This window comes from Oryctolagus cuniculus, chromosome 4, assembly GCF_051225735.1.
Source record: "Oryctolagus cuniculus isolate XC-2025 breed Fujian yellow rabbit chromosome 4, ASM5122573v1, whole genome shotgun sequence".
NCBI classification, from domain to species: Eukaryota; Metazoa; Chordata; class Mammalia; order Lagomorpha; family Leporidae; genus Oryctolagus; species Oryctolagus cuniculus.
This window is the reverse complement of record NC_142870.1, coordinates 45,537,222-45,562,023: the sequence shown is the minus strand read 5'-3', so window position 1 is coordinate 45,562,023 and position 24,802 is coordinate 45,537,222.

The following is a 24,802-nucleotide window of genomic DNA, read 5'->3' as shown; positions in this document are numbered from 1 at the left end:
ACTGAGCTTCACATTGTATTTGAATTAGTTCTGCTGAAAGTAACATTATTTTGTATAGGTTAAGAGCCAGGTAAAGTTGTCTCAAAAATATTAAATGATATTGGTGAGATTTAAGAAAATTTTAAAAGTCTGGTAAATTTTTGCTCCTTGTAACTTAAAATACAATCTCTTATAGTAAATATGTATTACGATCCGTGTGCTCAAACTATACCAAGTTTGTGGTTAAAAATGCATGCAGAAAACTTGATAATAAATATTTATATTCTTGCTTATTTGTCTTAATTGTGAGTAAACATGAAGAAGAACTTGATGAGCAGTGGAGGAGCACACACATCACTAGCCTTTCTTTAAACTTTTCATCATTGTCTAAATTTCAACATGATCTCTGAGTTCTGGATCCTCTACAGACAAAAGAATGAAAATGTTTTATGAGCTTTTCTTCCTGCACATGCTATGAAAGGAGGTTTCACCTAGCACTTAAATTCTCCATGTTTTTAGTATGCTATGTAGAAGGATTCTTAATAAATACAAAAACAGTTTGTAATTTATAATAAAGTTCAGTCACATCAAAGTCCATAATTTATGATTTTTCAAATTGAGAAAAGAGAAAATTTTCAAGAAAGGTGAAATAGGAGGTGGTTTAAAAAAGACTTATTTGAATATAACAGGATGAAAAGATAGAGAAGATGAAGCAATTGAACATTTTAGTAAAAATTTCTCTCTGAGTTCTTACTATAAAACTCAAATGTATGTGAAAGCTATTAAGTCACACTATCACACAGCTTTCCAGAATTATGGTAAACAGTCAACACTACTTGTTTTATTCTTAGTTATTCTAAGAATTGGCACAGTTAAAAACTATTTTATCTAAAATATTTTAAAATCACTTGGTTGAAATAGAAAAGTACCTAAAATATAGCACAAGCAAAACTGGGTTAATGATTTTCTTAAAACTCTGACAGAAGAAATGTAAAATAAGTAGATAACTGGGTGAGTATGTTAGGGAATACCATTTATTCATCAAACCATGAATAATAGGTAGAAAAATCAACATTATTGGGGCAGAGTCTCATAAGCAGCTTACTAGAATTATGATTTTGGTAATAAAATAGGATAGAGTATTCATAATTTTGTAAATAATTCAAAGTGCTGGATCAAAATTTAAAAAGTACATATTAAAAGCATTGAATACTGACAAGGCAGTAATTTCCAGGTCAAAAGTCAGTGGGAGCAAAAGCATGAACATTTTGATCTAGTACAAAAATCATAGTTTCTCCAACACTTTTATCAACCTAGGTATATACAGACCCTGTCTAAAGAAGCTTGGATATGATCAGAGGAAACAAAGTCCTAAACAACAAATTTGCCAAAGTTGAGACATTAATATTCGATCCTCTCTCATAAAACTCAGGCTACCAAAGGCTACACAAGCACAGTAATGGTAGCTCAAAACAATCTGCTGGGCCAAATCTGTCCATGAATAAAGCCACTTTGTTACTGAGCAAGACATCACCACCAACAAAAACCAATTTATTGAAGCCCATTTTTCAGCCAAATAAAAGATCTATTCTGGTGATTGTTTGAATAAAATATGCGCAATGTTCAAGATGTGTCAATTAAGTCTAGTTGTTTGACAACATTGCACAAGATTTATCTCCACTTATTTAATATTTGTTTGTTCTAGCAATTGCTGGGACAAGGGTTTAACATCCCCCAATTTTTTTTAAAGAGAATTAATTTATTTGCAAGTCAGAATTAAAGAGAGAGATGGAGACACACAGAGTGAGCAAGAGAGAGAGAGAAAGAGAGAGATTTTCCATCTGCTAATTCACTCCCCAAATGGCCACTACAGCTAGCATTGGGTCAGGACAAAGACAGGAGTCAAGAGCTTCTTCTGGGTGTCCTGTGGGTGGCAGGATCCCAGGAACTTCTGCTGCTTTTCCCAGGCCATTAGCAGGGAGCTGAATTGGAAGTGGAACAGGTAGGACACAAACCAGTGCCCCTATGGCATGTTGGCAGAGGCTTTACCCACTTCACAACAATGCTGGCCAACGATCCCAAATTTAGTAGTGGATTTGCCAATTTCTTTTACCAGTTCTCTCGATTTTTCCTCATGTATTTTGAAGCTTTATCATCAGATGCATAGTCATTTGGATTTTTAAATTATTCTTATATCATTACAAAGTATCATTTTAAATCCTGGTAATACTTTCTGTCCCTAATTCTGCTTTGTCAGATAATAATATAGCCCTCCAATCTTCTTTGTTTAGAGTTCACATGTCAGTTTTTGTCCATCCACTTACTTTTAAATATGAAGGATCTTTAATAAGATAGTGGAACATGTATATTGTTCTTGCTCCAGGAATTAGTTTTAGATCCTTGATCAAATATAAGTTGGCTGTAGATGTTTGGGTTGATTTCTGGTGTTTCAATTCTGTTCCATTGGTCTATCCATCTGTTTCTGTACCAGTACCATGCTGTTTTAATTACAACTGCCCTGTAGTATGTCCTGAAATCTGGTATTGTGATGCCTCCGGCTTTGTTTTTGTTGTACAAGATTGCTTTAGCTATTCGAGGTCTCTTGTGCCTCCATATAAATTTCAGCACCATTTTTTCCAGATCTGAGAAGAAGGTCTTCGGTATCTTGATTGGTATTGCATTGAATCTGTAAATTGCTTTTGGGAGAATGGACATTTTGATGATATTGATTCTTCCAATCCATGAGCATGGTAGATTTTTCCATTTCTTGGTATCCTCTTCTATTTCTTTCTTTAAGGTTTTGTAATTTTCATCGTAGAGATCTTTAACGTCCTTGGTTAAGTTTATTCCAAGGTATTTGATTGTTTTTGTAGCTATTGTGAATGGGATTGATCTTAGAAGTTCTTCCTCAGCCATGGCGTTGTCTGTGTATACAAAGGCTGTTGATTTTTGTGCATTGATTTTATACCCTGCTACTTTGCCAAACTCTTCTATGAGTTCCAATAGTCTCTTAGTAGAGTTCTTTGGGTCCTCTAAATAAAGAATCATGTCATCTGCAAAGAGGGATAGTTTGAGCTCTTCCTTCCCAATTTGTATCCCTTTAATTTCTTTTTCTTGCCTAATAGCTCTGGCTAGAACCTCCAGAACTATATTGAATAGCAGTGGTGAGAGTGGGCATCCCTGTCTGGTTCCAGATCTCAGTGGAAATGCTTCCAACTTTTCCCCATTCAATAGGATGTTGGCTGTGGGTTTTTCATAGATTGCTTTGATTGTATTGAGGAATGTTCCTTCCATACCCAGTTTGCTTAGAGTTTTCATCATGAACGGGTGTTGTATTTTATCAAATGCTTTCTCGGCATCTATTGAGATAATCATATGGTTTTTCTTCTGCAGTCTGTTAATGTGGTGTATCACATTGATTGTTTTGCGAACATTAAACCATCCCTGCATACCAGGGATGAATCCCACTTGGTCTGGGTGGATGATCTAAATAGCACTCTGGCCTCAGAATCAGCCCTAAAGGCATTCGGAGCTAGCTGAAAAGCTCATGAGAGTATTTCAGGCATGGAAAGCCAAGACACTCTGGCAAAAGATCTCTGCGAGTGAGATCCCAGTGGAAAGAACAGGCCATCAAAGAAGGAGGTACCTTTCTCTGAAGGGAGGAGAGAACCTCCACTTTGACTATGAGCTTGTCTAAACAAGATAAGAATCGGAGAACTCAGAGGGCTTCCATAGCCTTGGAAACTCATGACTGGAGCATAGGGAGATTACTGATGCCATAGACAGGAGTGTCAATTGGTAAAGTCAATAACAGGAGTCACTGTGCACTTACTCCTCATGTAGGATCTCTATCCTTAATGTGCTGTACATTGAGATTTAATGCTATAACGAGTACTCAAACAATATATTTCACTTTGTGTTTCTATGGGGGTGCAAACTGTTGAAATCCTTACTTAATGCATACTAAACTGATCCTCTGTAAAAAAAAAAAAAAAAAAAAAAAAAAGAAATTATCAATTCCCAACTTGACTCTCACTGGGATTAAACATGACAATAGGTCTGCTCTGATTTCATCATCATTTTTAAAAATCATCTATTATTTTTCACTTTATGTTTCTGTGTGGGAGCAAACTGTTGAAATCCATACTTAATGTATACTAAGCTGATCTTCTGTATATTAAGATAATCGAAAATGAATCTTGATGTGAATGGAAGGGGAGGGGGAGTGGGAAAGGGGAGGGTTGTGGGTGGGAGGGACGGTATGGGGGGAAAGCCATTGTAATCCATAAGTCGTACTTTGGAAATTTACATTCATTAAATAAAAGTTTAAAAAAAAAAAAAAAAAAAGATAGTGGAACATGTATATTGTAAAAAAAACTATGAGTTTAAGAATTTTTTGCATCAAAAACACGTGTGTTTTTTATTCTTTTTCCACAATCTTTATGATGTACTGTCTTATTTTTGTCTTTATTTTAAAGTGGATAGCTTACTGATGACAAAGTTATCCATTTTTTTTTAAAGACTTATTTATTTGAAAGTCAGAGTTACACAGAGAGAGGAGAGGCAGAGAGAGAGGCCTTCCATCTGATGGTTCACTCCTCAATTGGCTGCAACTGCCAGAGCTGTGCCTATCCGAAGCCAGGAGCCAGGAGCTTCCCCCTAGGTCTCCCTCATGGAAGCAGGGGCCCAAGTACTTGGGCCATCTTCTTCTGCTTTCCGAGGCCATAGCAAAGAGCTGGATTGGAAGTGGAGCAACCAGGACCCCAACCAGCGTCCATATGGGATGCTAGCAAGGCAGGCGGCATCCTTACCTACTATGCCCCCAAAGTTATCCGTTTTTATACAATTCAAATATCTTAATTTTATAGCTGATATCTAAATACTTTTAAATAATTACATAGTTCAGACAAGCTATATTCTCATTATTTGTATTTTTTAAAAAAACTAATAAAATGAATAATCTTACTATGTACCTAGGAGGCAGCAAGTGATGGTCCAAGTACTGGGGTTCCTGTCTCACACATGGGAAACCTGGATGGAGTTCCTGGATCCTGGCTTTTGTCTTGGTCCAGCCAAGACTATTGCAGGCATTTGAGGGAATGATCCAGTGCATGGTAGATCTGTATCTTTCCCTCTCTTTGTAACTCTGCTTCCAAAGAATTAAGTATATAAATAAGTAAATAAATAACTTTTGAAAAAAATTGATAATCTTGTAGCTAAATAGAAAAGTCAACATTAACCGATACCAGTAATGACAAAATGCTATTATTACAAGGATTATAGATGAATGGTTTTAATGTCCCCACCAAAACTCCTATTGAAATTTCATGCCCATTGTGAGATATTAAAAAGTGTACTCAATAAATTTAATGTATTTGTAGGTGGGATCTTTGGGAGCTAATTGGGGTTAAACAAAACCATAATGGTGTTTTTCTAATCCACTGGAACTATGAGGAGAGACTTGAATTAAGACATTCTGCCTTACCTTGTGACGCCTTGATCCACCATGGGACTCTGAAAAGATGTTCCAAACAAGAAAGACCTCACATCATATAGCCACTTCACCTTGAACTTCCCTGCCTTCAGTGCTGTGGCTACATGAACTTTTTTTTCTTTATGTAGCACTCACTTATAGCAACAGAAACCAGATAAGGACAGTGAGTTTTTTAAAAACAAAATTTATTACAATGAATTTTAGGGCAAAGTTTGCCCTAAACTCATTTTTGTACAATCCTCAAGCTAAGAATGAATTTTACACTATTAAAAGGGTATTAAACAAAGACAAAACTCAAAGAAAACTGAAGAAACAAATAACTGGGGATAATGCTCATTTGTGACCTGCCAGCCTAAGTGATTACTATCTGGACCTTTTCAAAAAAATATGAACTGGCTGACCCCTGTTTTAGACCAATAAGTTAAAAAATTTAGATATAAAGGGAAAAATTGTAGAGAAACATCATCTATTAAACTAAGAGGAAACAGAATAGTTGTATGTCTTAAAAGCACTAACAGAATTTAGTTAAATGCTGTGATATTATGGAATATATGTTTGATCTTTGTGCAATTTCCTAAAATCTTTGAATCTCCAGAGCGTTTTATATCCTAATGAGATGGCTGGTAGACGATGGCCTCGGTATCATTAAGATGGAAGCTGGATGCTAGAAAGACGAAGGCATGATTAGAGGGTTGAGACTTTTAGCCCCATCCCCAAACCTTTGGAAATGGGAGAAGGGCTGAAGATGGAGGTGATTACCAGTGGTCAATGATGTAATCAAGTATGTCTGTGTAATGAAGCCTTACTAAAAACAAAAAAGGATTGAGTTCAAGGAGCTTTTGGACAGCTGAACACAAGGAGATTCCTGGAGGGTGGTATGCCTCATACATCACCCTATGCATCTCTTCCATCTGACCATTCATCTGTCTCCTATGTAATATCCTTTATATAGTGTTTCTATTAAATGCTTTGAGAGTTCTGTTAGCCCAGTAAGACCAAAATAAATAAAATTGAAGGATTGCAAATGATGACACAACTAATCATTATAAACAGCTCAATAATAGATCATTCTAAGAGAATTCACAAGAAATGGAAGAACACTTTATTTGGATCAAAACTGTTTAGGAAAAAAAGAAAACCTTCTTAAAAGATTTATTGATGAACTGACAGTATTGGAAGAAATCTCGGGCCAAAAATAAAGGATTAAGGAAACCTAGGGTGAATAGATAAGTATATTTCAGAACAGGTCCAATAAAACTAAGATGTAAAACTGTGAGCTGTGAGTTTGATGATGGTCCTTCAGAGTAGGGCTTTGAAATAATGTGCTTCATCCTTATTTTTGGTTCCTAAACTTTCATTTCTACCAGATAATTGCAGTCTTCCGCCTACTCAATAATATCACTGAAATAACTCTCAAATGACCCAGCTGGTCATTAATGCCATTAGAATATGCTCATGTCCCTTTTTTTTTTCTTTTTTAGATGTCTTCTTTCCTTTTTGTCCTCCTTTCTTCTTTTCCTTTCTGTCCTTCTGTCACTAATTTTTGTTTCTTGTAAAAAAGCAATCTTCAATAATTTGCTAAATTTTGTATTCAAAGATAGAAAGAGAAAATTACCATTGAATGTATCTCTCTTGGGTCAATCATTTAAAAGGTCTATTTTAGTGATGTATATAGACATAAGCAAGTCAGGACAAAGGATCTGTAGGTCATACTGTCTTGAAATTAATTTTGATACTAATGGTATTTTATGCTGATCTAATGCATGCATGACTTAAAATAAGGATTATAGCAATATTGATTCCATTTCTTCAGCAAAATATTTATTAAAAGACTACATTGAGCAAATTTAGTTGCTTACCTCATTTTCTATATTGCAAATTTGAATTATTTCCTTTTTTTCCATTTTAACTTTTTCATGAGATTTTTATGTACTTGTTTCAAGGAATACTTGCTATTTATCAACTCTGTACCTATAAAAATTTATTGCTTATTACTTTTTGTAATGAGAGTTATCTTTTGTCCATTGTTTCAACTGAGCTCAACATTCCTGAGTAAATCTACTAAATGTAAAATATATCAAAATATTCAATACTTCTTCAGTCTTCAGGAAGTTATGAATTTGCCATGTGCAGCTTGGGATATTGTTAATTTAACATTTCACTGATTAATTCTAGGACATACATTCAGAAACTGTAAAGGTATCCATGAATATATTTAGGTAAACAGTAACAATTTTTGGTATAATCAAAATTAATTTCTATATCCAATACCGATTACTCTAGGCCAGTGGAAATCACCTCAGTTCTTCATGGGTTTCTCACCTCTTCTATAAAAGTTTGTCTTTTCAGTAGAATACAGTGTCAATGTACTGGGTAAGGTTTATTTAATTCATAATATCACATCCTCATAGCTGTAAGATTCTTTACCACATACCCTTTCAGGACCAGCATATTTCTTCTAATCTCTTACTGTAACTGAAGTCTTCTGTAAGACTTCCTGTCCTACTTTCTGCTGCTTAGGCACAATGCAAATTGTTTTCTCACATTTCAGTCATTATCCTTTAGAAGCTGCTGGCCAGCAGGCGACAGGTTCCCTTTACTCTTATGGCACAAGAACATCTCTCTGTTCCACTGGTTGAATTCTTTCTTATTTTAGTTTTTAGGGAGAGGAGTATCATTTTCCCCCATTGCCAGATCTTTATCCAATTTCCATTCCTTTATTTAACTTTTTTAAATCTCTCAGTTCTTCTAAGAGTTTAGAATGAATAAAAACCAAACCTTAAGGTTACTTCTATATTCTGTTTCCTTACAAATTTTCCCCAAGGCACTAAAGTAATTTGTAGGCTTTTGTTTTGTGAGATAAAGGAAAAGAATATAAAAGGAGGACAATTATTTCACAATACTATAGTCACATTAGTAAAATTTTTATATGGTCAATGGTCACATTTTCTCATGCTGTCAATAGAATGTGATTCTTCAGTTAGGCAGCTTTTAAAATATACAATTAATTTCCCTTGGGAAATTTTAGCTACTGTGAGATTTACTTTGTCTATTTTTCTTCCAGTGGTATTAAATTAAAATATATACAAGGTTTAAAGTGTGTACTTTTTTTAGTGAAGAGATTTCTTAGCTGAGTTTTAGGTAAAGTTAAAATCATTGGCTTTCTGGCAAGAAGGCACTCATCCTTATGAGAAAATTACATATATTGGGACATATTTTGGATTGATAAAATCTTTTCATTTGGCTCCATGTCTATGTTTTAATCGTGGCTGAGGAAAGAAAAAAAAAGCAAATTTTCACAGGAGAGTGTATCTTCCAAATGGGAAGAGGGGCGAAATTAATGACTATTCTGTTTTCTTTGAAATACTAGGAACAAAAATACTTCCGATGCTCCGGCATAGTCCTGATGTATTTAACGCAATACCTACTGTTCCACCCAACTATAAGAGAGGAAATTCAGCAGGCATGTGGCACAAAACAAACATCTAGTATATCTAGGAGAAGAATTTGCTCCTCTTATGTGTGTGATCCAGGAAGCTTTTCCTAGCCAAATTGATGTGTGGTTTTGGAGTAGGAAGGCAGAGAGGGACGTTATGGAGGTTCTTGCATATAGGAAACTAATTGTCTGTGACATATGAGGCTTATCGTATCATGAATTGACAATTGCCCAGTATAAACAAGGGAGATACAATTCTTCTTTTCTTGTTCCCTGAAAAATCAATGGTGGTGGACTGCTCTGGAGCCATGTCACAACAGTGGACAGTAGAGACTGGAAGTGTAGTAACATGTGGCAAGAGAGACCTACAGCAGAGCAGACAATGAGCCTGAGGAAAGTTCTTAAGGCTTCAATTTCTTTTCCAAGAGGTTATTTATACTGACTGTGATTCTATTTTGGGTTTTTTTTTTTTTTTTTTTGACAATTGAAGCCCAGAGAGTTCTTGGATTTTTCACAGTAGTAAGCAGACCCTTCTGCAATAAAAATCGGGAAAATATTAAATAGGGAGATATGAATTATAACATTTCATGAAATATCTTTGACGTTCATGGTTTGGAAGAATCAACATCATCAAAATGTCCACACTACCAAGAGTAATCTATAGATTCAGTGCAATTGAAATCAAAATACCAATGATATTCTTCTCAGATCTAGAAAAACATGATGCTGAAATTCATATGGAAACATAAATGACCCCAAAATAGCTAAAGCAATCTTTACAACAAAAACAAAATCAAAGGCATCACATTACCTGATTTCAATAAATACCACAGGGTTTTATATCAAAACACCCTGGTACTGCTGGAGAAGCAAACTTGTAGACCAATGGAACAGATTAGAAACTTCAGAAATCAATCCATGCATCTACAACCAACTTATCTTTAACAAAGAAGCTAAAATCAATCCCTGGAGCAAGGACAGTCTCTTTACCAAATATTGCTGGGAAAATTGGATCTGAGCATGCTGAAGTATGAAGCTACACCCACACCCTACACTTTACACAAAAATCCACTCAAAATATATCAAAACCTGAATCTATTACCTGATACTATTAAACTACTAGAGAATACCGGAGAAACTCAGCAGGAAAATGGCATAGGCAAAGACTTCTTGGTAAAGACCCCAGAAGCACATGCAATCAAAGCCAATATTCACAAATGGGATTACATGAAATTGAGAAGCTTCTGCACTGCAAAAGAAACATTAGGCAAAGTGAAGAAGCAACTGACAGAATGGGAGAAAATATTTGCAAATTATGCAACTGATAAAGGGTTGACATTCAGAATCTGTAAAGAACTCAAGAAATTCAATAATAAAACAAACAACTCAATTAAGAAATGGGCAAAGGACTTAAGTGGGCATTTTTCAAGAGAGGAAATTCAAACGGCCAGCACACACTAGTCATATAGAGAATCACTAGTCATCAAGCAAATGCAAATCAAAACCATGGTGAGGTTTTGCCTCATTCCAGTTAGAATGGCTCTCATATAGAAATCAACAAATGACAAAATGCTGGTGAGAATGTTGGTGGGAATGTAAACTGGTGCAGTCATGTTTAAGACAGTGTGGAGATACCTCAGAAATCTGAATATAGACCTACCATATGATCCAGCCATCCTATTCCTGGGAATTTATCAAAGAGAAATGAAATCAGCATATGAAAGACTTATCTGTGCCCCCTTGTTCATTTCAGCATAATTTACAATAGCTAAGATATGAAATCAACACAGACATCCATCAATGGTAGACTGGATAAAGAAATTAAGGTGTATATATATTATGTAGTATTACTATGCTGTAAAAAAATTAAATCCTATCTTTTGCAACAAAATGGATACAACTGGAAACCATTATACTTTTTGAAATAAGCTAGTCCCAAAAAGACATATATCATTTGTTTTCCCTGATCTGAGGCAATTAATAGAGTACCTGAAATATAATGTATTATAGTGAAAAAGACATTTTGATATACAATCATTTTTAACTTTTATTTAATGAATATAAATTTCCAAAGTACAGCTTATGGATTACAATGGCTCCCCCCCCCCATAACTTCCCTCCAACCTGCAACCTTCCCCTTTCCCGCTTCCTCTCCCCTTCCATTCACATCAAGATTCATTTTCGATTCTCTTTATATACAGAAGGTCAGTTTAGTATATATTAAGTAAAGATTTCAACAGTTTGCACCCACATAGAAACACAAAGTGAAAAATACTGTTTGAGTACTAGTTATAGCATTAAATCTCAATGTACAGCACACTAAGGACAGAGATCCTACATGAGGAGTAAGTGCACAGTGACTCCTGTTGTTGACTTAACAAATTGACACTCTTGTTTATGGTATCAGTAATCACCCTAGGCTCTTGTCATGAGTTGCAAAGGCTATGGAAGCCTTTTGAGTTCACTGACTCTGATCGTATTTAGACAAGGTCATAGTCAAAGTGGAAGTTCTCTCCTCCCTTCAGAGAAAAGTACCTCCTTCTTTGATGGTCTGTTCTTTCCACTGGGATCTCACTCACAGAGATCTTTCATTTAGGATTTTTTTTTTCCAGAGTGTCTTGGCTTTTCATGCCTGAAATACTCTCATGGGCTCTTCAACCAGATCCGCATGCCTTAAGGGCTGATTCTGAGGCCAGAGTGCTGTTTAGGACATCCGCCATTCTATGAGTCTGCTGTGTATCTCACTTCCCATGTTGGCTTGCTCTCTCCCTTTTTTATTCTATCGGTTAGTATTTGCAGACACTAGTCTTTTTTATGTGATCCCTTTGACTCTTAGTCCTATCATTAGGATCAATTGTGAACAGAAATTGATCACTGGGGCTAGTGAGATGGCATTGGTACATGCCGCCTTGAGGGGATTGAATTGGAATCACCTGGTATGTTTCTAACTCTACCGTTTGGGGCAAGTCAGCTTGAGCATGTCCCAAATTGTACATCTCTTCCCTCTCTTATTCCCACTCTTTTATTTAACAGGGATCACTTTTCAGTTAAGTTTCAACACTTAAGAATAACTGTGTATTAAATACAGAATTCCACCAATAGTATTAAGTAGAACAAACAAAAAAATACTAAGAGGGATAATGTATTAAGTTGTTCATCAACAGTCAGGGCAAGGGCTGATCAAGTCACCGCTTCTCATAGTGTTCATTTCACTTTAACAGGTTTCCTTTTTGGTGCTCGGTTAGTTGTCAATGATTTTTTTACAGCCCTTGTGCCTTCCATTGACACACAGTATTTTTTTTCCTCTTCATACTATTAAACTCTTTTATTTACAGTAGGGTTAACTATACAATAATTCAGTAAACTGAAAATAGATTGTAAAAATTAAGAGAGAATATGAGAGGGAGGAGGAGAAAGGCTTGGGGCACGGGAAGGAGGGAGGGTGGAGGGGAAGTGTCACTGTTTTCTCTAAATTTGTATAAATGAAATACATTAAACTTGTATAACAAATAAAACTTTAAAAATGGGGAAAAAATAAAATAGAAGAGCTAGAGGCATGCAACACTCACTGTTCCATGATAATGCTGACTTCAGTGACACACATGTTAAATTTCTGAGAGTAATTCTCAAAAGCTATTGATTCTGCTCTCTAGGATCTTCGTCACATTTTCAAGGATCATGGTTTCCTTTCACATGAAACATGGGCCATGTTTATACCTGCATATTTTTTCTCAGCCTTTTTACTTACTCTAATAGTTTCGGAGTTCAGTGGACTCTTTTAACTTTCCAATGTTTATGCCCTTTTTTTGTTCAAGCTAATGACAATTTTTAAAAATAAAAAAATTGAGGAAACTAGGAGTGATTTATTAATTGTGACAAATAATACATCCTCTTCCTCATATGTGGATGCTAAGGAAAGTCAATCAGAACACAGGGGTTGGTGGGAATAGAAGAGTTTAGACAATAAGTACCACATCAGAGTGAAATCAAAGGAGTAAATTACATAATGTAGTGGAGTGACTGTAGTCATAATAATTGAGCATATATTTTATACACAAATAAAATAAAGGAATTCCAAGCCTCCAAAAGTTTAATTATCCTGATTTGGGCAGTAAAAATTGAATACATGTATTAAAATATCACACTGTAGTCCAAAATATGTGCAATTATTAACAATTTTTTCTTAGAAAACTAGTTTCATATATTTAACACAATTCTCTTTGTAAAATACATTTGTTAAAAAGTCCTGATCAAAACCCTGTCATTCATTTATTTCAGAAGACAAATAAATTTTCAGTGCATCTTCCTTGAAAGGCCAGCAGTCTTTCTATGTGTACATGTAAAATGTACAATGAAAACATAGAAAAGTTAAGCACCTTGCTAGTGTTCACTCAGTGTTCTTTGAGACCAGGCTATTTCTGGAGATTTATAGTTCAGAAGAAAGATTGTTCTAAGGCTATTGTTTATATTGCTACTTTTTTTAAGTACTTAAAACATTAACCATTAACCATGTTTTTATGAGGTATTTAGGGGCTTCTGAGAGAGGAAAAACCAAACAGCAAATAAAAATAATCCTCGAATATCATATCTAATTTCCATTTTCAAAAGACTCTTAAGCTATGTTCCACCATGATTTCTCGCTGGACCATTACTTTAAGATAAAATTTTCTATCATCACGCTGGATATTATGTTCTTCAATTATTTCGTGCCCTATTTCTTCTTGTGTTTGATATTCACCATTGCATAAACATTAAGTATCACCCACTAGCTCATATACTTAGCCTTACCCACTAGCTCAAGAAGACAATTACTTTTTGCAAAGAATTCTGGTGATTCTTCTGTGACACAGTCTCTAAATAATAACATTTTGCACTTCCATGTTAATATTTCATTTAATACCAACATTAAAGGAATTTTATTTCTGTTTGTAGAGGTTGAATACAAAAACTACTTCCCATCGGCCATGTCACTTCAGGCACATTCTCAAAGTATTAGTGATTCTGTCTCTTTATAAAATGTGTATGATAATGATTCAAATGTGATATCAACTCAGGATAATTCAATCGATTATTTCAATAGAGAACCATAATTTTTTTTAACTGTTATTTAATGAATATAAATTTCCAAAGTACAGCTGCTTATGGATTACAATGGCTTTGCCCCCATAACTTGCCTCCCACCCGCAACCTTCCCCTTTCCCGCTTCCTCTCCCCTTCCATTCACATCAAGATTCATTTTCGATTCTCTTTATATACAGAAGGTCAGTTTAGCATTCATTAAGTAAAGATTTCAACAGTTTGCACCCACACAGAAACACAAAGTGAAAAATACTGTTTGAGTACCAGTTATAGCATTAAATCTCAATGTACAGCACACTAAGGACAGAGATCCTACATGAGGAGTAAGTGCACAGTGACTCCTGTTGTTGACTTAACAAATTGACACTCTTGTTTATGGCATCAGTAATCACCCTAGGCTCTTGTCATGAGCTGCCAAGGCTATGGAAGCCTTTTGAGTTCACTGACTATGATCATATTTAGACAAGGTCGTAGTCAGAGTGGAAGTTCTCTCCTCCCTTCAGAGAAAGGTACCTCCTTCTTTGATGACCCATTCTTTCCACTGGGATCTCACTTGCAAATATCTTTCATTTAGGTCATTTTTTTTTTTCCAGAGTGTCTTGGCTTTCCATGCCTGAAATACTCTCATGGGCTTTTCAGCCAGATCCGCATGCCTTAAGGACTAATTCTGAGGCCCGAGAGAGCACCATAATTGTTACTACTTTTCTTTACTATCAGAAACCATAAAACCGTACAACTAAAATATGCTTAATTTTGTAATTATATCATGAGAACCACTTCATTTTAAACTGTTTCATGTATACACACACACACACACACAGAGTTACACAGTTTTGTGTTTAAGGTTCTAAATACCCATTTCAGAAGGACAATACAAATTTGTCACCAGGTGATATGAAATTTTTTACTAAATCCAAGACTTTTCACTTGTATTCAAATAGAAAATTCTAACTTTTATGTCTTCCTGATAAATGAGGCCAATTATTTCTTCACTTCTACCCTCATCAAATGAATAAATATATGGCTACCTTCAGTTTGATATACTTCTAAGTATGAGAAATATAATTAAATATTATTTGTAGTATATGGCAAATTTCATGTTGTGTAACAATACTATTAGAAGAATTTGGAAATAACCTGATGTCCATACTTAAAATTATTACTAGAAAATGACAATAGAGGTTGGTCTTTTAGACCTGTGTCCCTGATTCTGTGCTGTTCATAATTTGCAATAAATTTGAATTTAAATTTTTTTTTTTATTTTTTGACAGGCAGAGTGGACAGTGAGAGAGACAGAGAGAAAGGTCTTCCTTTGCCGTTGGTTCACCCTCCAGTGACTGCCATGGCCAGTGCACCACGCTGATCCGAAGCCAGAAGCCAGGTACTTCTCCTGGTCTCCCATGGGGTGCAGGGCCCAAGCACCTGGGCCATCCTCCACTGCACTCCCTGGCCACAGCAGAGAGCTGGCGTGGAAGAGTACCAACCGGGAAAGAATACATCGCCCCAAGTGGGACTAGAACCCAGTGTGCTGGCGCCACAAGGCGGAGGATTAGCCTAGTGAGCCGCAGCGCCAGCCAATTTGCAATAAATTTGGATGACACTACAGAAAACTTATGAAAACTTTCAGTGACACAGTATTATCCTAGTTACTATAACTGATGAGACTATTAAGCATCAAAATTATCTTAAATCTTAAAATATTGCACCTAACCAGAATGATAGCATATTACACAATAGAAATTCTTAATTTGAACTGGGAGATAATCTGAAAGCAGTTTAAGTTCATAATTGATCATAATGATAGGATTAAGTGTCAAAGGGATTATATAAACAAGACTAGTGTCTGCTAATAATAACAACTGATAGAATTAAAAAGGAGAGAACTATCCAACATGGGAAGCGGGATACACAGTAAACTCATAGAATGGCAGATGTCCCAAACAGCACTCTGGCCTCAGAATCAGCCCTTAAGTCGTTAGGATCTGGCTAAAAAGCCCATGAGGATTTCTTAGGCATGGAAAGCCAAGTCATGGTGGCAAGAAAAATGACCTAAATGAAAGATCCTTGTGAGTGAGATCCTAGTGGAAAGAACAGACCATCTAAGAAAGAGGTACCTTTCTCTGAAAGGAGGAGAGAACTTCCACTTTGTGAATTCAAGAGGCTTCCATAGCCTTGGCAGCTCATGATTACTGACATCATAAATAAGAGTGTCAATTGTTAATCAACAACGGGAGTCACTGTGCACCTATTCCTCATATAGGATCTCTGTCCTTAATGTGTTGTGCTATGCGAATTAACAGTAAAACTACTACTCAAACAATATTCTATACTTTGTGTGTCTGTGTGGGTGCAGTCTGTTGAAATCTTTACTTAGTATATACTAAGTTGATCTTCTGTATATAAAGATAAATGAAAATGAATCTTGATGAATAATGGGATGTGAGAGGGAGTAGGAGATGAGATGGTTGCGGGTGGGAGGGAGATTATGGGGGGGAAAGCCACTATAATCCAAAAGCTGTACTTATGAACTTTATATTCATTAAATAAAAGTTGAAAAAGATTTTGTGATAGGCATTTGGCGCAGTGGTTAAGATATTGCCCGGGAAACTTGCACCCCAAATCAGGGTACCTTAGTTGGAGTTCTGGCTTCACTTCCAGTTCCAACTTCCTGCTAAAGAGCACCCCAGGAGGCAGCAGGAGATGGCTTAAGTATGTGTCACCTATGTGCAAAACTTGTATTGATTTCTGTCTCCTGGATTCGGACTGTAATAGCCCCAGCTATTGTGAGCATTTTGGGAGTTAACCAGTAGTTAGAACATCTGTCTCTCTCTCTCTCTTTCTCTCTCTCTCTCTCTCTCTCTGTGTATGTGTGTTTGTGTGACTGCTTTTCAAATAAATAATACAAATAAATAAAAAAGTTTTTATGATAATATTTAATCACAAATTTAATGCAAAAATATGAGATTTTCCTAACAATCAAAACTAATGAATGTAGTCTGAGGATACTATAATAATCACATAGAATTAAGAATAAATCCCATCCCATCCCCATCACACAGAAAAATTTGTCACGTTGGAAAAAAAATGTATTTATGTCCAGAGAAATAAGAATTGTGCCCTTTTAAGAACTTGCAAACTGGTGTAATTCATATATGTGTTTGTAAAAGATCTAAGATCTTTAATCCCAGTAACAGTGACTACGGAAGTGTTGAGGAAAGTGAAACATCAACATCAATCTTGTTCAGAGATTTTCACATGAATGAGTAACTTCACAGGGGATAAGATTTTTAAAGTCTCAAAGTCATTGTAAATGTACATTTTGTTGGATACTTATATATACCAAACATGCCCTTCTTTTTCAGTGCCCAAGAAGATGGCAGGATTTGGCATTTCATAGCTGTGTGGCATCTGTAGCAATGAGCATCTGCTGGCTCTTTTATAAGCATTTCATGCTTTAGGAACTAAGGCAGTATTTTCTTTTCGAAGATCCTAAACTAAAAATCCAGTATTATGTAAGTAGACTCCCACTTCTTCACAATCTAGGAAAAAGGGAAGAAGGTGTCAAACCTGCAGGGACATCCTAAAATAATTAGCTAGACCAGCATGAGACCTGGGATGCATCAGAACCACTTGGGAAAACTTGTCAACATACAGATGACAGCCTCCCATCTGCTGAGATTCTATTTTAGTAGAGACTATGAAGGGCCATATTTGCATTTTAACAAGTTCTTCTGAAAACCTTGAACTACACCATAATCTGAGCTCCACTGCATAACACTGGTGGAAGTCTACCTGCAGTTCTCTGGATAGTCAGGCCTTAGGCACAAATCCCTAGGTGTGAGTGGGGAGTAAGGTAAGAGTCATTTTTTATTCTTTGCTTAATAGAATTGATTTAACCAATTGATTTTATAATCATATATTTTATTGTTTTGATTGACTTAATAGTAAGTATGGTTTTAGCACTCTATTTTCATCTATCTATATGTACAATAAAAGAATAATGTCAACAAAATATTTCTACCTTTACCTACAAAATGATTAGGTAGATTAAAAAACAAAATAGTAAGTGCCTAAATCAAATATTTCTGGGGACTGTCTGGATGCATTTTGGCGATTTCTTGAGGAAAAAGATAGGAGTATGTCTGCTTCCCTTGGAAGGCCAACGATGCTGTAGATCTCTTGAGGAGACAAAAACATCATGTCTACATTTCTTGGAAGGCTGAGGATGTTGGGAACAGTCCTCTCATGCCTTAAGTTGTGGAAAGGCTCAGGCCACAGAGGCCTTGGACATCTTCCTCCAGGATAATGGGCAAGAATCTATCCAACAAGATGATCTTTTTTTCTTCCTGAGATATTGCCTAAGACAAACAGGCCAGGGTCTGTTCACATAGGTAAAATTATGCCGATTCGGACACACACACACTTGCTGATGATGCTGCAGGGCTGAATGGTAGACAGAAGGAATAAAAGAGCCGGAGAGGCAGAGACATTCCCTCCCCACGCGCAGGCATGCTCCCTCTGCCCCTCCCATCCCGTAGTCTCTGGTGTTTGTCTTTATTCATTGTGTTCTGTCCCCTCTTCACCCTGGAAAAGTTGCTGAGCAGGTCTTTGCAAAATGTCTTTTGTGTTGATTCTTCTCATACCATCTAATGGAAAAAACACATCTTAAAAAAGCAAATTAAAAAATAAAAATAAAACAAGGAGCATTGATTTCTATAGAAAGCAAAATTTTGAGTATTTATTTTGGTTTTTTTTGATTGAAATTTTTTTTTATTTTTTTAATTTTTTTAACTTTTATTTAATGAATATAAATTTCCAAAGTACAGAATATTGATTACAATGGCTTCCCCCCCATAAAGTCCCTCCAACCCGCAACCCTCCCTTTTCCCACTCCCTCTCCCCTTCCATTCACATCAAGATTCATTTTCGATTCTCTTTATATACAGAAGGTCAGTTTAGCATTCATTAAGTAAAGATTTCAACAGTTTGCTCCCACACAGAAACATAAAGTGAAAAATACTGTTTGAGTACCAGTTATAGCATTAAATCTCAATGTACAGCACACTAAGGACAGAGATCCTACATGAGGAGTAAGTGCACAGTGACTCCTGTTGTTGACTTAACAAATTGACACTCTTGTTTATGGCATCAGTAATCACCCTAGGCTCTTGTCATGAGCTGCCAAGGCTATGGAAGCCTTTTGAGTTCACCGACTCTAATCATGTTAGACAAGGCCATGGTCAAAGTGGAAGTTCTCTCCTCCCTTCAGAGAAAGGTACCTCCTTCTTTGATGACCCATTCTTTCCACTGGGATCTCACTCGCAGAGATCTTTCATTTTTTCATTTAGTTTTATTATTTTTTTTTTTTTGCCAGAGTGTCTTGGCTTTCCATGCCTGAAATACTCTCATGGGCATTTCAGCCGGATCCGCATGCCTTAAGGGCTGATTCTGAGGCCAGAGTGCTATTTAGGACATCTGCCATTCTATGAGTCTGCTGTGTATCTCACTTCCCATGTTGGATCATTCTCTCCCTTTTTGATTCTATCAGCTAGTATTTGCAGACACTATTCTTGTTTATGTGATCCCTTTGGTTCTTAGTCCTATCATTACAATCAATTGTGAACAGAAATTGATCACTGGGACTAGTGAGATGGCATTGGTACATGCCACCTTGATGGGATTGAATTCGAATCCCCTGGTATGTTTCTAACTCTACTGTTTGAGGTAAGTCAGCTAGAGCATGTCCTGAATTGCACATCTCTTCCCTCTCTTATTCTCACTCTTATATTTAACAGTGATCACTTTTCAATTAAGTTTCAGCACTTAAGAGGAATTGTGTATTGATTACAGTATTCAACCAAAAGTATTAAGTAGAACAAACAAACAAAAAATACTAAGAGGGATAACATATTAAGCTGCTCATCAACAGTCAGGGTGAGGGCTGATCAAGTCACCGTTTCTCATAGTGTTCATTTCACTTTAACAGGTTTCCTTTTTGGTGCTCAGTTAGTTGTCACCTATCAAGGAGAACAAGTGGTATTTGTCCCTTTGGGATTGGCTTATCACTCAACATAATGTTTTCCAAATTCCTAACAGGGATCACTTTTCAGTTAAAATTTAAACACCTAGGAATAATTGTGTGTTAATTACAGAGTTCAACCAATGGTACTAGAACAAAAAAAAAAATACTAAAATGGATAAAGTATTACATTGTACATCAACCGTCAGGACAAGAGCTGATCAAGTCACTGTTTCTCACAGTGTCCATTTCACTTCAACAAGTTTCCCCTTTGGTGCTCACTTATTTGTTGCCAATCAGGGAGAACATATGATATTTTTCCCTTTGGGACTGGCTTAATTCACTCAGCATGATGTTTTCCAAATTCCTCCAAATGACTGGGTTTCGTTGTTTTTGACTGCTGTATAGTATTCTATAGAGTACATGTCCCATAATTTCTTTATCCAGTCTACTGTTGATGGGCATTTGGGTTGGTTCCAGGTCTTAGCTATTGTGAATTGAGCTGCAATAAACATTAAGGTGCAGACTGCTTTTTTGTTTGCCAATTTAATTTCCTTTGGGTAAATTCCAAGGAGTGGGATGGCTGGGTTCAATGGTAGGGTTATCTTCAGGTTTCTGAGGAATCTCCAGACTGACTTCCATAGTGACTTGACCAGTTTGCATTCCCACCAACAGTGGGTTAGTGTCCCTTTTTCCCCACATCCTCGCCAGCATCTATTTTTGTTGGTAGATTTCTGAATGTGAGCCATTCTAACCGGGGTGAGCTGGAACCTCATTGTGGTTTTGATTTGCATTTCCCTGATTGCTAATGACCTGGAACATTTTTTCAGGTGTCTGTTGGCCATTTGGATTTCCTCTTTTGAAAAATGTCTATTGAGGTCCTTGGCCCATCTCTTAAGTGGGTTGTTTGTTTTGATCTTGTGGAGTTTCTTGATTTCTTTGTAGATTCTGGTTACCAACCCTTTATCAGTTGCATAGTTTGCAAATATTTTTTCCCATTCTGTCGGTTGTCTCTTCACTCTCCTGACTGTTTCTTTTGCAGTACAGAAACTTCTCAATTTGATGCAATCCCAAATGTTAATTCTGGCTTTGACTGCCTGTGCTTCTGGGGTGTTCTCCAAGAAGTCATTGCCAGTACCTATATCTTGCAGGGTTTTTCCAATGCTCTCTAATAATTTGATGGTGTCAGGTCGTAGATTTAAGTCTATAATCCATGTTGAGTGGATTTTTGTGTAAGGTGAAAGGTGTAGGGGTCTTGCTTCATGATTCTGCACATGGAAATCCAATTTTCCCAGCACCATTTATTGAATAGACTGTCCTTGCTCCAGGGATTGGTTTTGGACCCTTGATCAAATATGAGTTGGCTGTAGATGATTGGATTGATTTCTGGTGTTTCAATTCTGTTCCATTGGTCTATCCATCTGTTTCTGTACCAGTACCATGCTGTTTTGATTACAACTGCCCTGTAGTATGTCCTGAAATCTGGTATTGTGATGCCTCCGGCTTTGTTTTTGTTGTACAAGATTGCTTTAGCTATTTGAGGTCTCCTGTGTCTCCATATAAATTTCAGCATCATTTTTTCTAGATCTGAGAAGAAGGTCTTTGGTATCTTGATTGGCATTGCATTGAATGTATAAATTGCTTTTGGGAGAATGGACATTTTGATGATATTGATTCTTCCAATCCATGAGCATGGAAGATTTTTCCATTTTTTGGTATCCTCTTCTATTTCTTTCTTTAAGGTTTTGTAATTTTCATCGTAGAGATCTTTAACGTCCTTGGTTAAGTTTATTCCAAGGTATTTGATTGTTTTTGTAGCTATTGTGAATGGGATTGATCTTAGAAGTTCTTCCTCAGCCATGGCATTGTCTGTGTATACAAAGGCTGTTGATTTTTGTGCATTGATTTTATACCCTGGTACTTTGCCAAAATCTTCTATGAGTTCCAATAGTCTCTTAGTAGAGTTCTTTGGGTCCCCTAAATAAAGAATCATATCATCTGCAAAGAGGGATAGTTTGAGTTCTTCCTTCCCAATTTGTATCCCTTTAATTTCTTTTTCTTGCCTAATAGCTCTGGCTAGAACCTCCAGAACTATATTGAATAGCAGTGGTGAGAGTGGGCATCCCTGTCTGGTACCAGATCTCAGTGGAAATGCTTCCAACTTTTCCCCATTCAATAGGATGTTGTGTGGGTTTTTCATAGATTGCTTTGATTGTATTGAGGAATGTTCCTTCCAAACCCAGTTTGCTTAGAGTTTTCATCATGAACGGGTGTTGTATTTTATCAAATGCTTTCTCAGCATCTATTGAGATAATCATATGGTTTTTCTTCTGCAGTCTGTTAATGTGGTGTATCACATTGATTGTTTTGCGAACATTAAACCATCCCTGCATACCAGGGATTAAATCCCACTTGGTCTGGGTGGATGATCTTTCTGATGTGTTGTTGCATTCTATTGGCGAGAATTTTATTGAGGATTTTTGCATCTATGTTCATCAGGGATATTGGTCTGTAATTCTCTTTCAATGCTGCATCTTTTTCCGGCTTAGGAATTAAGGTGATGCTGGCTTCGTAGAAAGAATTTGGGAGGATTCCCTCTTCTTCGATTGTTCTGAATAGTTTGAGAAGAATTGGAGTTCGTTCTTCTTTAAATGTCTGGTAGAATTCAGCAGTGAATCCATCTGGTCCTGGGCTTTTCTTTATTGGGAGGGCCTTTATTACTGTTTCAATTTCTGTCTCAGTTATGGGTCTGTTTAGGTTTTCGATGTCTTCCTGGTTCAATTTAGGTAGGTTGCATGTGTCCAGGAATCTATCCATTTCTGATAGGTTTCCCTGTTTGCTGGCATACAAGTCCTTGTAGTAATTTCTGATGATTCTTTTTATTTCTGTGGTGTCTGTTGTTACGTTTCCTTTTTCATCTTGATTTTATTGATCTGGGTCTTTTCTCTTCTTTTTTTAGTTAGTTGGGCCAATGGGGTGTCAATTTTGTTTATTTTTTCAAACAACCAGCTCCTCGTTTGGCTGATTTTTTGTAATTTTTTTTGGATTCAATCCTGTTGATTTCTTCTCTGATTTTAATTATTTCTCTTCTCCTACTAGATCTGGGTCTGGTTTGCTGCAGTTTTTCTAGCCCATGTATTTGGTGCCTTTCCAATTTCTTGATGTAGGCACCTATTGATATAAACTTTCCACTGCTTTTGCTGCGTCCCATAAGTTTTGGTATGTTGTGTTGTTATCCTCATTTACTTCCAGAAAATTTTTGATTTCTCTTTTAATTTCTTCTATGACCCATTGTTCATTCAGGAGCATGTTGTTCAATCTCCATGTGTTTGCGTATGCTCTAGGGATTCCTGAGTTGCTAATTTCCAACTTCATTCCTTTATGGTCTGAGAAGCTGCATGGTATGATTCTAATTCTTTTGAATTTGCTGAGACTTGCTTTATGGCCTAGTATGTGGTCAATCCTAGAGAAGCTTCCATGTACTGCTGAGAAGAATGTAAAATCTTTAGCTGTAGGATTGAAAGTTCTGTAGATATCTGTTAGATCCATTTGGGCTATAGTGTCGTTTAAATCTACTGTCTCCTTGTTGATCTTCTGTCCTGTTGATCTGTCTATTTCTGAGAGTGGAGTATTGAAGTCCCCCAGTACTATTGTATTGGGGTCTAAGTCTCCCTTTAATTCCCTTAATATTTTATGGAGTTAAAGGCCTTTTTTCCTGAGTACCAATCTTTTGTTTGCCAATGTACATGTTTCTTTAATTTTAAAATTATGATACACTTTAAACTTTGTAAATAAATGCATATACATATACAGCCACACTATGACAAGAGTATTTAGAACCCCAAAATTTTAGTTAAAAATTAAAAAATGACACTTAACAAGCAAGTCTGTGCTTCATGTACATTATAATAAAACATGTATTTCTGAAGCATATGATTTTATAAATCTTTTTTCGGGACAATACAATTTATTTTATTTTTATTTTATAAGTTTTGTTTATTTATTTGAAAGGCAGAGTTAGAGAGAGAGAAAAAGAGAGAGAGATTGGGATTTTTCATCTGCTGGTTCAAACCCAAAATGCTGCAACAGCCAGGACTGAGCCAGGCCGAAGCCAAGAGACAGGAGCCTCTTCCAGGTCCCCAATGTTGAGGGCATGAGCCCAAGTACTTGGGCCAACCTCTGCTGCTTTCTCAGGCACACTAGCAGGGAGCTGGATGAGAAGTGGAGCAGTTTGGATGTGAACTGCAGGCCAGGCTTTAACTCACTGAGCCACAGCACCAGATCCCATTTTATTTATACTTTAACTTTGTTCTGTGACAAGCTAAGTCTACTTTATTCTTCTCAAATGCTTTATTTCTCTGCAATCTTATCCTTTAATTAACATAATAAAACATCCAAGCTCTGGTATAAAAATTATTTTGCTCTGAAAGAGAAAAATGAATAGCTTATAGCTTTTTTATCTTTTTTAAAAAATTTATTTAAGGAATACAAACTTCATGCATTTCATATATACAAATTTAGGAACATAATGATTCTTCCCATCCTACCTCCCTCTCCTCATCCACACTCTCACCCCTCTTCCTCCTCCCTCTCTTATTCCCATTTTTATTTTTCACAAAGATCTATTTTTAGTTAACTTTGTACTCATAAGATAACCTTACACTAAGTAAGGAGTTCTACAAATACTAGGACTATTAAAACAAACAAACAAACAAACAAACAAACAAAAAACACTGTTCCTCAACAGTCAAGTCAAGGACCATTCAAAATCATTGCATCTCAAAGGTCAATTTCA